Genomic DNA, 13,486 nt, shown 5'->3' with positions numbered 1-13,486 from the left:
ATGCAGAAAATAACTTTTTACACAGACATAGATCTAGAAACATCAAAACTATAATATTAGCTAACGCAGTTGCCATAACTGCTATATTTTCTTCCTAACATCACACCCAAATCTTGCTCTCTCGAAACCCCATTCAAATCCTACCTCTCCCACGAATTTTTTTTCATGAACGGATTAGAGAAGGAATGACACCTTCCTTTAAACTCCCAACACACTTCATCCCTGTGTTTCTTCAGGATCATAGCTCTTCCTGCCACATAGCAGAGTTATTTGATATTTGTCTCATTTTCCCTTCAGACAAAAAGCTCCTTGAGGGCGGTTCCCTTGTCTTATTTATTTTGTAATCTTGAGGCCCTGGGAGAGGATGTGTTCTGTCCATTTTTGTGAGATGCCTGGATATACTGGCAATTGATATTCTGTGGATGACAACAGCTGATATGCTCTTGTGGGAAAATAAATCTTCATTTCAGTCTGGATTTCACCATTCAATCTTACTGATATTACTAAATAAGAAAATAATTCAGTTTATCAAACACAAAGATAACATCTGAGTATTTACAGTGAGCTGCTCATAGGTAATATTTAGGAACAAAAAGAAAACGGCCATATGGCCATGTGAACTTGGAGTCAGTTTTTATAACGTGAAGCTTTTATCTCCCTCTCACAAACATCCCATTGGTAATCATTGTTGTTAACAACCACTAGTCTTAATAAACATTTATTATCAACCAAGCAGTGTTTAAGTGTTCTATGCATATTATCTCTCCTTCAATCCTTATAGCAATCTTGTGAAGTAAATAGGATCATATCATAATTCCCATTTACTCCTGAGAAAAATTAATGGTTAAAGAGATTAAATAATATACCCACAGTCACAGAGCTAGTTGGTGGTAGAGTCTGGATTTGAACTCAGGCCATCTAATTCCAGAGTCTGTGCTCTTAACCATTACCCAAGAGGGCCTCCCATTATTGTCATGAAGCTAGCTGCCTGGCAAGCATGCATGCTAAAATTAAGCCTGCAGAGCAATTATTCCATTATTTTAGTTTAATCACACATAAGAGTTTAAATATCTCGTACATATATTTGGGCTTGTACAGATAGTTTCTTCTTAAAATTTAATTCTTCAAAATTAAACTGATTGAAGTATACTTCAGTTATATTACCTTCTCTAATGAAAAAAATAGCAAAAAATTTGTATAAAACAATCCTGTAATGTAACATTTTTTTGTGTGTGTTTAATTCTGAACTCTACTCCTTCCCTGAAACAATCCTGACACTTTTGTGGTAGAAATTTCCCTTAAAGTTTGCCTTATCATGGGCTACACAGAGTTAGAGACTATTTTTCTTTGTGATTTTCAGACAGAAGGTATAACTCAGAGCTCAGAAGGTAGGGAGGTTGCTATCTCAAACTGCAGGGTGAAGGGAGCCATCAAATATGTGTTTATTAGAAAAACTCTCTACTATCTTATTCCTGGGGTCTGTGGATCCAATGGAGAGAAATAAGAGAAACATAATTTTAAATTTGATATCCCAAGTTTGATAGAAGGTCTTTTTTTGCTTATTGAAAAAACAAACAAACAAACAAACAAACAAAAAAAGGACCTGATGCTTTACATGACTTATTGTTAAGGGCATTTGAATCATTTGGGAAAGTGTACGCAACTATAATTCAACAGTAGTTATATCTGAGTACATCACACCCACACACAAAATCCATCTGAAGGAGAACGCAATTGCCTGTAATATGTGTCTACTCTGTAAGAGTTCTGGTGCTCCAATATGTCTCATTGCACATTTATGCCTTTTGCAATCAATGGGTTGCCTGTAATTATTGATTTTGATATAGTATATTCAGGTGATGGGAGAATTGCCCCAATCCAATGCATGACTTTATGAAGGTGTTAAACCATGAGAATAATATGTTTGTAGCTGCAACCAGTGGGGGCTATGAGAAGGGTTTAAAAGCCAGTCATATTTCACAAGACTCAACTTGCTACACAAGACACAAGAGATTTGTTTACAGATCTCAATGGGAATTTCTCCGTAAGTCTGGTGAAACATGTAGTGTGTGGTTGCACGGCAGCCCGAGATGTCAGGTGAGAGAAAATTTAATTATAACAGATGGCATTAACTATATAAAATTCAGGGGCTCTAGTTTATATATGAGTAAGCATGGAAGAATTGAGTGTTTGCCTGTATTGCCCCAGAACATGACTAGACTATGTGAGATTATTGTAATTGGTTTCTAATCTAGGGCCAGGTTAGCAGTTTAGAGGGTTATAGGTAGATGACGGCTTCTCAGTAGTTAACTAATAATACTCCCTCTGAATGCTTTTCAAAATGGATGTCCCTAAATGTTACAGCTCTTGTACAATTTTTCTAGTAGGTTTTCTGGTTTTTATTGGGAAATCACACCCACTTCCCAACCACCCCCCAGCAAAAAAAAAAAAAAAAAAACAGGAAAAGAAAAAAAAGTGTATCCCTAGAGAACACTGGTTTTTCATCATTTTTTTCTACTAAGCTAAATAGTTACTAACCTAAGTTCTTTTGTTACCAGCCCCACCATTCATCCCAGATCATTAACCATATTTGAGTTCATGTTGACTAGCCTAATACCACCATTGTGAATAGAAAGTGAACAATATAAGGAGAATAGAGAAAAAACTTTTTTTTCTAAAAGTCTACAGGTTTTAAATCCAAATTTCTGAAAATTTGCAATAAGTTTTATTTTTAAGTAATTAAAGTAATATATGCTTATTACAGACAAACTGGAAGGTAATTAAAAAAATTAAAAGAATATAAAAATCACTCATAACTCCACCATCCAAAATAGATACTTTAATATTTTAGTACATTTCCTTCTGCTTAATTTTAAGTATTTTTACATTGTCAAAATTATATAGGTTATAATGTTATGTCATTTAAAATTGTGACAATTAGCCAAACATTTTATGAATATAATTTATAATTAAAAGCTATTATTTTATTCTATGAACAGAATATAATTTTCCAAATCATATTCCTTTTTAGAGGATACTAATTTTTTTTCAGATTACTTTTAGTATTATGTAGTTATCAGAACATCAAGGGAAAAATATTATTTTTTATTACTTTGCAAGGAGGAGTGAGAATAGAATACAACTTTAGACAAAAAAAATGACTCTTATGTTTGAACAAAATATTTTAAAAGTCCTTTGGTTTAAAAACTAAGGCAGGTCCAGAGCAAAGTTTAGAATGGGATGTCAAAATTAAGGAATCTAAACAACTCTGCAAAATAAAGTGAAAGTACATTTCCTCTAAAGGAAAGGGTTTTGAAATAAAAAATGATTTGGAGCAGCTCTCTGTGGTCATCAAAGTGTTGAGACTGGGGGAAGGAATCCAGGAGGGTGAAGTTGCTAGGACTCAAGGAAGAAAGGACAGGGAAGGAGGCTTTGAAAGAAGAGACCAGGGCTCATCAACATGGCTGCAGTGCAGAGCCCAAGGAGAGACTCAGCCAGGAAACAACTCCTGGATGGTCAACAAACTCTAACAGCATGGATGTGGCCCATGTATTTTTAAGTAATTTTCTATCTTGCATTGTAAATCCTTTCCACCACTCTAAATTCTAAATGCTGGAAAAATGATGGAAAAGGCATGAAAATGAACCAGTGAAGCTTACATGACATACAGAGGCAGAGATGAGATGTCATAGGGATTAAGAAAAGGCCTGCTACAGGGCTTTAGAGCAAGTTATAGCAGAGACAAGGTGGTATAAGTATCTCTTGTCCCCACCTAATTCCGCTATTTACGCATTTTGAAAAGTCACTGGGACTTTCTGCAGTTAATATGGGTGAAAAAAGCTTGGCTTATTTAACTTGCATATTAAAACTATCTGGGTAATCACAGATAGTTGAAGGACCTGGGGATCTTTGGGTTACATGAAAATCAACATATTGGTTTATTTATTCTATATTGGGTATTTTTTCTTGTGTTATATTCTAAAAAGAGAAATGACTAATTCAAGAGCTACGGTTTTAAGATTCTTACAGCGTGTTACCAAGCTACTTTCTTGCTTACACCAGTTTATAGTCCCACAAACACTGGACAAGAATGCCTAAAGATACTGAATATTTTAAGTAAAATATGAAAGAGTAATGTTGTTGCCAATGACATCAAGATGGGTCTAGAGATTTTCTAGGTGCTTACACTCTCTCATTTAAGACTGACAAGGTGCTAAATCAGACATTAATGAGATGTGATTATTTCTTAATTGAGGGCCTCAGTATCTCATGAAAGAGTGAAACACCCATCACCTTAAATTAATAATGATGAGAAAAAAGGTCTGTTTTTAACCAAAATTGGCCAGTGATGCTTTTAGCTTACCCACAGTTCACACTTCTGGTTTTACTTAAAAGTGAGTAAAGAAAATGTAAATTGTGATTCTTGGTTTTTGCAATTCACTGCAGTATGTCTTCTCCTTCCCCAGGCTCTATTTCCAGAAAAAAAAAAAAATCTGACAGCTGAGCATTCTTAAGAAATCACAAAATTAAAGAAGGCAAATACAACACTTTGATTATGAGGCGCAAATTTACCCACAAATGAATGCTTTAAAAAATAATACACTGGCTTGCTATTTTCTTCATGGGTGTAAACATCAGTGATATTCTGCTAACTGCTTTTTGAAAACATACATGACAGAAAAAGAAATGGTATCAGGACCCTGGCATTTCCACAAAAGAGTAAGATTTATCTACTCCTTTTAATCAACACTGTTCTTTTCACCAAGCCCAAATCCACATATTCTAAAGCCTACTATTTTCTCTGGTAGTTTAAAAGGTAATAAATATCTATTTGGGCAGCTTGGTGACAGGGTGCAGGTTGCAACTCAGACCAGGAGAGGTTTTCCTAACATTTTATTGAGAAGGTTCTGTTTCTACTAAACACTCTTACTTGGAATAGCTTTTACAGGAAAAAAAAAAAAAAAAAGAAAGTTGGTTTTTTTAATGCAATATCTAAATAGAAGCGGAAAATAACAAGAAAACAGTATTATTTTTTGGAAACAAACTTTTATTTTGGTCAAAATCTGTATGGCAATACAAGATAATGTAAACAGTTTTGTTTTAGCAAGAACAATTGTCAAAAGTCTAGCAACTTTGAACATTCATAAATCATTTCAGTTCCCTGAGGCTTTTATAAGTTTTGATTGTTCAAAGATAAGAAAGATCTGGCTCAACTCTAGAGACATTTGGTGTTTTGTATTTTGTTTTGTGTCTGAATGATAGATGTGTGAACAGGGGTGGTTACTATGAGTCCCTAATCATGTATTTGGACACATGAATGGGATTTAACAAACTGTCTCACACAGGATCAGCAAATGCCCATGATACCAATCCAGTAATCAAGTTTCCCAGAACCCCAGCTCACAGCTGACCCCTGCCCCACCTCTGCAGGTATAGAAACTGAGGTTACTACATAAAAGAAAGGGCACATCTTAATGTACTCTCCAAATCTCTTTGGGGGCTGTATTAAAACCAATAATTAGGCCCTAAATAATTTTATACATTGTGCTGGGCACAGTGGCTCAGCCTGTAATTCCAGCACTTTGGGAGGCCAAGGCGGGCAGATCACAAGGTCAAGAGTTGGAGACCATCCTGGCCAATATGGTGAAACCCCTTCTCTACTAAGAATACAAAAATTAGGTGGGTGTGGTGGTGTACGCCTATAATCCCAGCTACTCTGGAGGCTGAGGCAGAAGAATTGCTTGAACCCAGGAGGCCGAGGTTGCAGTGAACTGAGATCACACCACTGCACTCCAGCCTGGGCGACAGAGCAAGACTCTGTCTTGAAAATAATAATAATAATAATAATAATTTTGTATATCTATGATTTTTATTTCTTAATATGCCTCCTCCTTCCACCCACCCCTTCCAACTATCCTTCAACTTCTTAGTTTCTTTGATGTTCAGACCCTCAAATGTCATTCATACAAGTGAAGTGGGCCTTCTTCATTTAAAGACACATATTCTTATTAACCTGTTTAAAGTCAGAAAGTAGAAGGATCTCCCGGTTATACTGTCTTACAAGCTATCATTTTCTTTTTGCATTTGCAGAGTATGAATCAGGGAATATATGCCCAAAACATGTCTGTATGGAAACAGTTTCCACTCTTAGCTTTCCATTATGGCTTTGTACAAAACTTAATAAAGAGAGCTACTCTTGTGTAATTTAACTCTCCAGTTCCCCCACCAAAGTTGACTGCTAGGTTTTTTTATGTCACTACATCCATTTGTCCTCACATCATCCTCTTAATCCAGCTTTATGGGATATTTCTGGAAAAGATGAGGACATCCACATTTCTAAAGCCAGGAAAGTTGTGCATAGGAGAGCAGGAGATAGAAAAATTATAATTTTTTGCTACATTTTTCTGAGAAATACTTCAAACAGATACTATCTTATTCTTTTATTTGCATATTGCCTGTTTTAAATAATTCAATGTTTTACTTGTGGTGACCTGCCATTGTTGAAAGTCTTCATCGAGGTATTCAAACTGATAAGAGTAATTCCTTTAAGTTCCTTTGACCTTTTTGCTTTGGGAGGAGAGAATGGTAGACATAAGGGGTTAAAGTAATAGGCAATGATCTAGAAAGATAGGTTATTCAGAGTAACTGTCAGCCTTAGAAATGTGTGGGCCTTAGAAATGTGTGGTACAGGTGCCAGTACAGTAAATACATTTGGTTCTAATTTCTTCACATCATTTATTCTTCTGTCTGACTCTCAGATGACCTTTAGCACAATACTAGAGGTGCCAAGGAAATAATAAAAGTGCCAGGAAGGGACCAACACCCAGCAACAACACAGCAGCTTATGAGTCAATGAAACCTGTTTGATCAGGTCTTTAATGAGAATTCCTACAAGCACCACTGTTTCCATCTCAGAGTCTGGGACTTAAGCAGGGGTTTATTAGCACAACCAACTCCACCTCTCATCTTCTGGAATCAAATGGAAATAATGAGCAATATCATAGATTAAAAGCCAAGTGCATAAAAATGTGAGAGTTTATGTCATTGTATTAGTCCATTTTTCACACTGCTGATAAAGACATACCCAAGATTGGGAAGAAAAAGAGGTTTAACTGGACTCACAGTTCCATAGGGCTGGGGAGGCCTCACAATCATGGTGAAAGGCAAGGAGGAGCAAGTCATATCTTTCATGGATGGGGGCAGGCAAGGAGAAGAGAGAGCTTGTGTGGGGAAACTCCCCCTTTCAAAACCATCAGATCTCATGAGACTCATTTGCTATCACAAGAACAGTGCAGGAAAGACGTGCCCCCATGATTCAATTACCTCCCACTGGGTCCCCTCCCAGAACACATGGGAATTCAAGATGAGATTTGGGTGGGGACACAGACAAACCACATCATTCTGCTCCTAGCCCCTCCCAAATCTCATGTCCTCACATTTCAAAACCAATGGTGCCTTCCCAACAATTGCCCAAAGTCTTTTATTATTATTATTATTATACTTTAAGTTTTAGGGTACATGTGCACAATGTGCAGGTTAGTTACATATGTATACATGTGCCATGCTGGTGTGCTGCACCCATTAACTTGTCATTTAGCATTAGGTATATCTCCTAATGCTATCCCTCCCCTCTCCCCCCACACCACAACAGTCCCCAGAGTGTGATGTTCCCCTTCCTGTGTCCATGTGTTCTCATTGTTCAATTCCCATCTATGAGTGAGAACATGCAGTGTTTGGTTTTTTGTCCTTGCGATAGTTTACTGAGAATGATGATTTCCAATTTCATCCATGTCCCTACAAAGGACATGAACTCATCATGTTTTATGGCTGCATAGTATTCCATGGTGTATATGACAATTGCCCAAAGTGTTAACTCATTTCAGCATTAACTCAAATGTCCACCATCCAAAGTCTCATCTGAAACAAGGCAAGTTCCTTCCATCTGTGAGCCTGTAAAATCAAAAGCAGGTTAGTTACTTCCTAGATACAATGAGGGTACAGGCATTGAGTAAATGCAGCCATTCCAAATGGGAGATATTGGCCAAAACAAAGGGGCTACAGGCTCCATGCTAGTCTGAAATTTAGGAGAACAGTCAAATCTTAAGGCTCCAAAATGATTTCCTGTGACTCCACATCTCACATCCAGGTCTTGCTGATGCAAGAGGTGGGCTCCCATGGCCTTGGGCACCTCTGCCCCTGTGGCTTTGCAGGGTGTAATCAAAAGCAAGTTGCTGCTTTCATTGGCTGGCATTGAGTGTCTGCAGCTTTTCCAGGCATATGGCACAAGCTGTCAGTGGATCTACCATTCTGGGGTCTAGAGGTTGGTGGCCCTCTTCTCACAGCTCCACTAGATGATGCCTCAGTAGGGACTCTGTGGGGGCTCCAACCCCACATTTCTCTTTATCACTGCTGTTGTGGGAAGTCAGGGACCCTGAACAGGTTCCCCCGATACACTGCCTTAGCAGATTCTCCATGAGGGCCCTGCCGCTGCAGTAAACTTCTGCCTGGGCATCAAGGCATTTCCATATCCTCTGAAATCTAGGCAGAGGTTCCCAAACCACAATTCTTGACTCCTCTGCATTTGCAGGCTCAACACCACATGGAAGTTGCCAAGTCTTGGGGCTTGTACCCTCTGAAGCAATGGCCAGAGCTCTACATTGGCCCCCTTCAGCCATGGCTGGAGTGGCTGGGACTCAGGACACCAAGTCCCTAGGCTGCACACAGCACAAGGACCCTGGGCCCATGAAACCATTGTTCTTACTAGGCCTCCAAGTCCATGATGGAAGGGGCTGCAGTGAAGACCTCTAACATGCCCTGGAGATATTTTCCCCATTGTCTCGGGGATTAACATTCAGCTCATTACTTATGCAAATTTCTGCATCTGGTTTGAATTTCTCCTCAGAAAATGGGATTTTCTTTTCTATCACATTGTCAGGCTGCAAATTTTCCAAATTCTTATGCTCTGCTTCCTTTATAAAACTGAATGCCTTTAACAGCACCCAAGTCATATCTTGAATGTTTTGCTGCTTAGAAATTTCTTCCACCAGATACCCTAAATCATCTCCCTCAAGTTCAAAGTGTCACAAATCTCTAGGGCAGGGGCAAAATGGCACCAGTCTCTTTGCCTAAACATAACAAGAGTCACCTTTGCTCTAGTTCCCAATAAGTTCCTCATCTCCATCTGAGACCACCTCAACCTGGACTTTATTGTTCATATCACTATCAGTATTCCTGTCAAAGCCATTCAACAAGTCTCTATGAAGTTCCAAACTTTCCCACATTTTCCTGTCTTCTTCTGAGCCCTCCAAAATGTTCCAACCTCTACCTGTTACCCAGTGCCAAAGTTGCTTCCACATTTTCAGGTATCCTTTTAGCAATACACCACTCTGCTGATACCAATTTACTGTGTTAACCTGTTTTCATGCTGCTGATAAAGACATACCCAAGACTAGGAAGAAAAAGTTTAATGGACTTACACTTCTGCATGGCTAGGGAGGACTCACAATCATGGTGGAAGGCAAAGAGAAGAGAGAGTTTGCCCAGGGAAATGCCCATTATTAAAACCATCAGATCTCATGAGACTCATTCACGATCAGAAGAGCAGCACAGGAAAGACGTGCCCCCATGATTCAATTACCTCCCACTGGGTCCGCCCCACAACACATGGGAATTCAAGATGAGATTTGGGTGGGCACACAGTCAAACCGTATCAGTCATCTTCAGATACTGCATCCCATCGGTATCCCAGAACTGTTACCTAAATACATACTAAATATTTGGGCAGTACAGAGCAAATGATCTTGGAGAACAATTCTTCTGTAGATAAGACAGGCCTTACTAGACAGACCACACTGACGGGACAACCCGTATATAAACACAAACAGGTCCAAAGTCATAGTTGATACTGCTTTTGTTTCTTCTAGAGATGAAGCCCTTATAAAATTTAGACAGGTGAAATGTTAACATACTGATTCACATCAAGAAAGCCAGTGTAGGAATATCTCATCTCCACCTACACATGTGCACACACACACACACATAAACACATACACCACACATGATTTTTATTTTATACTTCTCTCGAGAGAGTGGTGACAAACTGTCATTTTTATCAAAGTCCCTATTCAATCAAAATACAGAGCTTTCCAAAGGTATTTAAAGGTTAGGTGTTCTGTAATTGTTGTTTTACACATATTTACATCAACCATAGCAAGACCATTTTGCATTCCTCTTGAGAGGCAAGAATTGCAGTGTGCCCTGGTTCATGTTTAGTACCTCTTCTGGCAGCGTTTCTATTTCGGTGATACCTGGAACCATCAGTTGAGAGGCTCCTGGAAGCCAAGATCTTGCTTTTAGCCTGTAATTCATTTTCATTTCCTTTCATTTTACTTAAATGTGCTTAAACTGTTGAGCAGAACATACTATTACTTGTAAACCTGAGGGCCTTTAACCCAGAACTCTCTAATTTAATTTTCTCTACCACCAGAGAGGAAAAATAGAAGTACAAAAATGAAAAACATTGTTACATTAGCTCACACGACCTTGCAAAGATTTTCATTTGTTTGTTTAAGAAGAGGCCTGAGCAGAAAATCTCAACATACTACCTAAGTTACATCAAATCTCTGCTTCTGAAACTTACAACAGATCTAACCTGCCAGAGGGAAGAAATAATAGGAGATGGCACCAGGAAATGGATTTGTCATTCTTACTTGGGGGTGAGGTGGGGCGGGGAATAAAACACCTAAGCAGTTCATCATCTTACATTTGAACTTTCCAACAAATTATGAACCCACAAGTTTAGTTTTGAAGATAATAAAATTGGCATGCACAAAAGGAATCCCATATAATTATCGATACAGAATAGCAGGTCTCTTCCATGACTAAAATAAATCAGACTCACCGCTCTTCATGGATGTTCAGTGCTCTTGAGACTGGAACTGTATTTCCTAGGAAAATGAATCAGAATCATAGAAATGCAGAGCTAAAAGGGAACTTAGAGGTCAGCTAGTTCCTTCCTATACAGCTGTTCAGCAATGGAGTCTGCACTCAACTTCACAGGTCCTGATTTCTTGTCAAGCACTCTCCTCAAGGTGCCTTTCTTTCAATTATGTATTCGTATTTGTTTGTTTGTCTTGTTTTGTTTTAAATGCCAGTGTGTCCCTTCTTTATTTCTTGACCCTATTTCCCATTATTGAATACCATAACTCTTTACCTAGATGAAATTAGCATAGATGTGTTTAAGTCTTCATATGGTAATGCCAAAAACAGTCAAGACCTTGGTATCTTCAACAAATTATAGCATAGTTCGAGTTTGGTTCATTCACAAGGAATCTGGTTGAGCGTCATAATTGTCTATTTGTTACCCTGATGCAGGACTGCTTCTCCAGGCAACAATTTTGCCAAAGCAATATGATTTGGATATTGAGGGGGAGAAAGAGCTGCTATCTTTACTGTTGTTTTCCTTCTTTGAGCCATGCTTTGCAGTCTTTGGTTTCCTCATCTCTTGTTGGAGTGGGTAACAACTAAATTTGGGTACTTCCCTTATCAAGTTTCCTGCCCAGGTGTCTGTCAGGACACAGAGTTCCACAGCATGCATCAATGGCTGTCGTCAACAAGGGTCCACCTGACATGTTCATTCAACATAGAAGTCCTCAAGAATGCAAGGCCACAGTGCATCCATAGTTCAGTCAGTTCCTATGATAACTAAAGGAATTAAAATATATTTGAGACCTTGAATGTTCCTAAGCATACCACAATCAGAAATAAAAGTTAGCACAGTAAGAAAAGAACACAAAATAACAAGGATTTATCTGTAGTATACAGTTATATCTCTGCTGTTTCAAAATTTGCCTGTGAAACAATGCAGAATCTTTTATCCTCTCTCTCATATTCAAAGTATTTTCTCTATGCATTCCCATCTTAAACATACCCTGATAAATCTTCTTTTTGGTATTTTTTTGTTGTTCTTTCTGTCTCTCTTGGTCTTAGCTTTATCATACTATCCTTCTCTCATTGCTGGTCTATATGCAAAACTTCTCTGCCATAAGACACTGGAATGACTCATGAATTCCACTCCCTGAGTAATGCCTTTGGGTCAAGCTTCCAAGACCCCAGTCAGGCAACCAAACAAGACAGCTGATGAGACTTGGGAATATCTGCCCCAACATGGATGATACTGTCAACTCCCAACAGGGTCAGTTACAAGGAAATGCTTCACGTTGGTTCTTCTCACTTCCCTCAGTTTCTCCTGATGTCATTTTTTTAGACTAGCGAGATTTTCAGCTTTAGAAACATGGTGTGATCCAAAGAAAAACTGGGCCTACTTTCAATTGCATATCCCACTCTTCCTGATCTTGCATCTGCCCTGACAGCCTCACAACCATCCCTACTCCCTCTGTCCAATGGAGTCTGGTCACTGCAACCCAAGGCCAAGCCAGGTTCTGTGCAGCTGGTCCCTCAGTGCCCCCGTTCTTGTCCTCAGAGAAGGGAGGCACAGAATTCTCTATAGTCAGGTTTCCTTTTACTTAACTGCAGGAATAACTCTCATCCTAACCCAGACCAGAAGATTCAGAAAAGTCTTTGGCTCTCCCAAAGGCAAGTAGAGCATTTATAAAACATTCTTCTCAGTCAGTCTGAGCATCCTAGGCTACCCCAGGCCACATCTCTTCAGCTACTGTCACTCTGTGCCCATGGTTGCTTGTTTTTGTTAAGGAAAAGCAATGAAGGAAGGAAGGGAAAATGGCAAAATCAGAAATCTGCCAAAGAATGAAGACACTGCTTAGAATTTCTTAATAAGGATAAATTAATGAAAGCAATTTACTGAGTGTTTTCTGTATGTCACCACTGATGAGGTTTTATGGGTATGATATCATAATTTGGCTGTCTTTGACCTGCCCCTCCTGGCCATTCTAAATTCTGCAGACATTATGCAGACATCTTGCCAGCTAAGAGAGCTGAATGCCAAAGGCCTGCTTTATTTGGGCAGAAATCAAAAGGCCTTGTGGGCTTAAGGAAAGGCAGGCACAGTTACTTTCCCCAAGTCCACACTGTTCAGCTGTGGCTAGAATCTGTTTGTAAATATAGCTGGAGCTTGAACTAACCTCCATCACCTCCCAAAGATAAATGAATTTCTAAGCATGTTTGTACTTACAAATGCATAGCATTATACACTTCATGCCACCTTAATCCCTATTAAACTAATCTGAAGTCATGTCAGGCCATCCGTCCGTAGTCAAATGTATTAGACAAGCCAATTGATCAAATATAGGAATAGACCAAAAGCTTTTCCATCTGGCACCCATGCATTTAAAGCGTCATTTCACACCAATATTTGTTGTTTTCCATTCTTTTGGGCTTCAGCATATTCACAAATGAAACCAGTTCCTTGAGAATGATGACTTTTAAAACTAAGGCAGAGGCTGAAATCTGTATACTTCTTCAACATATACGAAGAAAACAAAAATATGGCAATACTACGAACTGTGTT

General features: G+C 38.7%; 1 non-coding gene across 1 annotated transcript; it reads left to right on the top strand.

Annotated features, from left to right (window-relative positions):
- The first annotated feature begins 2,353 nt into the window (after positions 1-2,353).
- Positions 2,354-2,415, top strand: LOC112209087 (U7 small nuclear RNA). The gene has a single exon (XR_002943757.1). It is a non-coding gene; the product is annotated as a U7 small nuclear RNA (small nuclear RNA).
- The last annotated feature ends 11,071 nt before the right edge of the window (positions 2,416-13,486 follow it).

The sequence above is a fragment of the Pan troglodytes genome, chromosome 3 (genome assembly GCF_028858775.2).
Source record: "Pan troglodytes isolate AG18354 chromosome 3, NHGRI_mPanTro3-v2.0_pri, whole genome shotgun sequence".
In the NCBI taxonomy this organism is placed as follows: domain Eukaryota; kingdom Metazoa; phylum Chordata; class Mammalia; order Primates; family Hominidae; genus Pan; species Pan troglodytes.
Note: the sequence above shows the minus strand (reverse complement) of the source record. Positions and strands in the feature narration are given on the sequence as shown.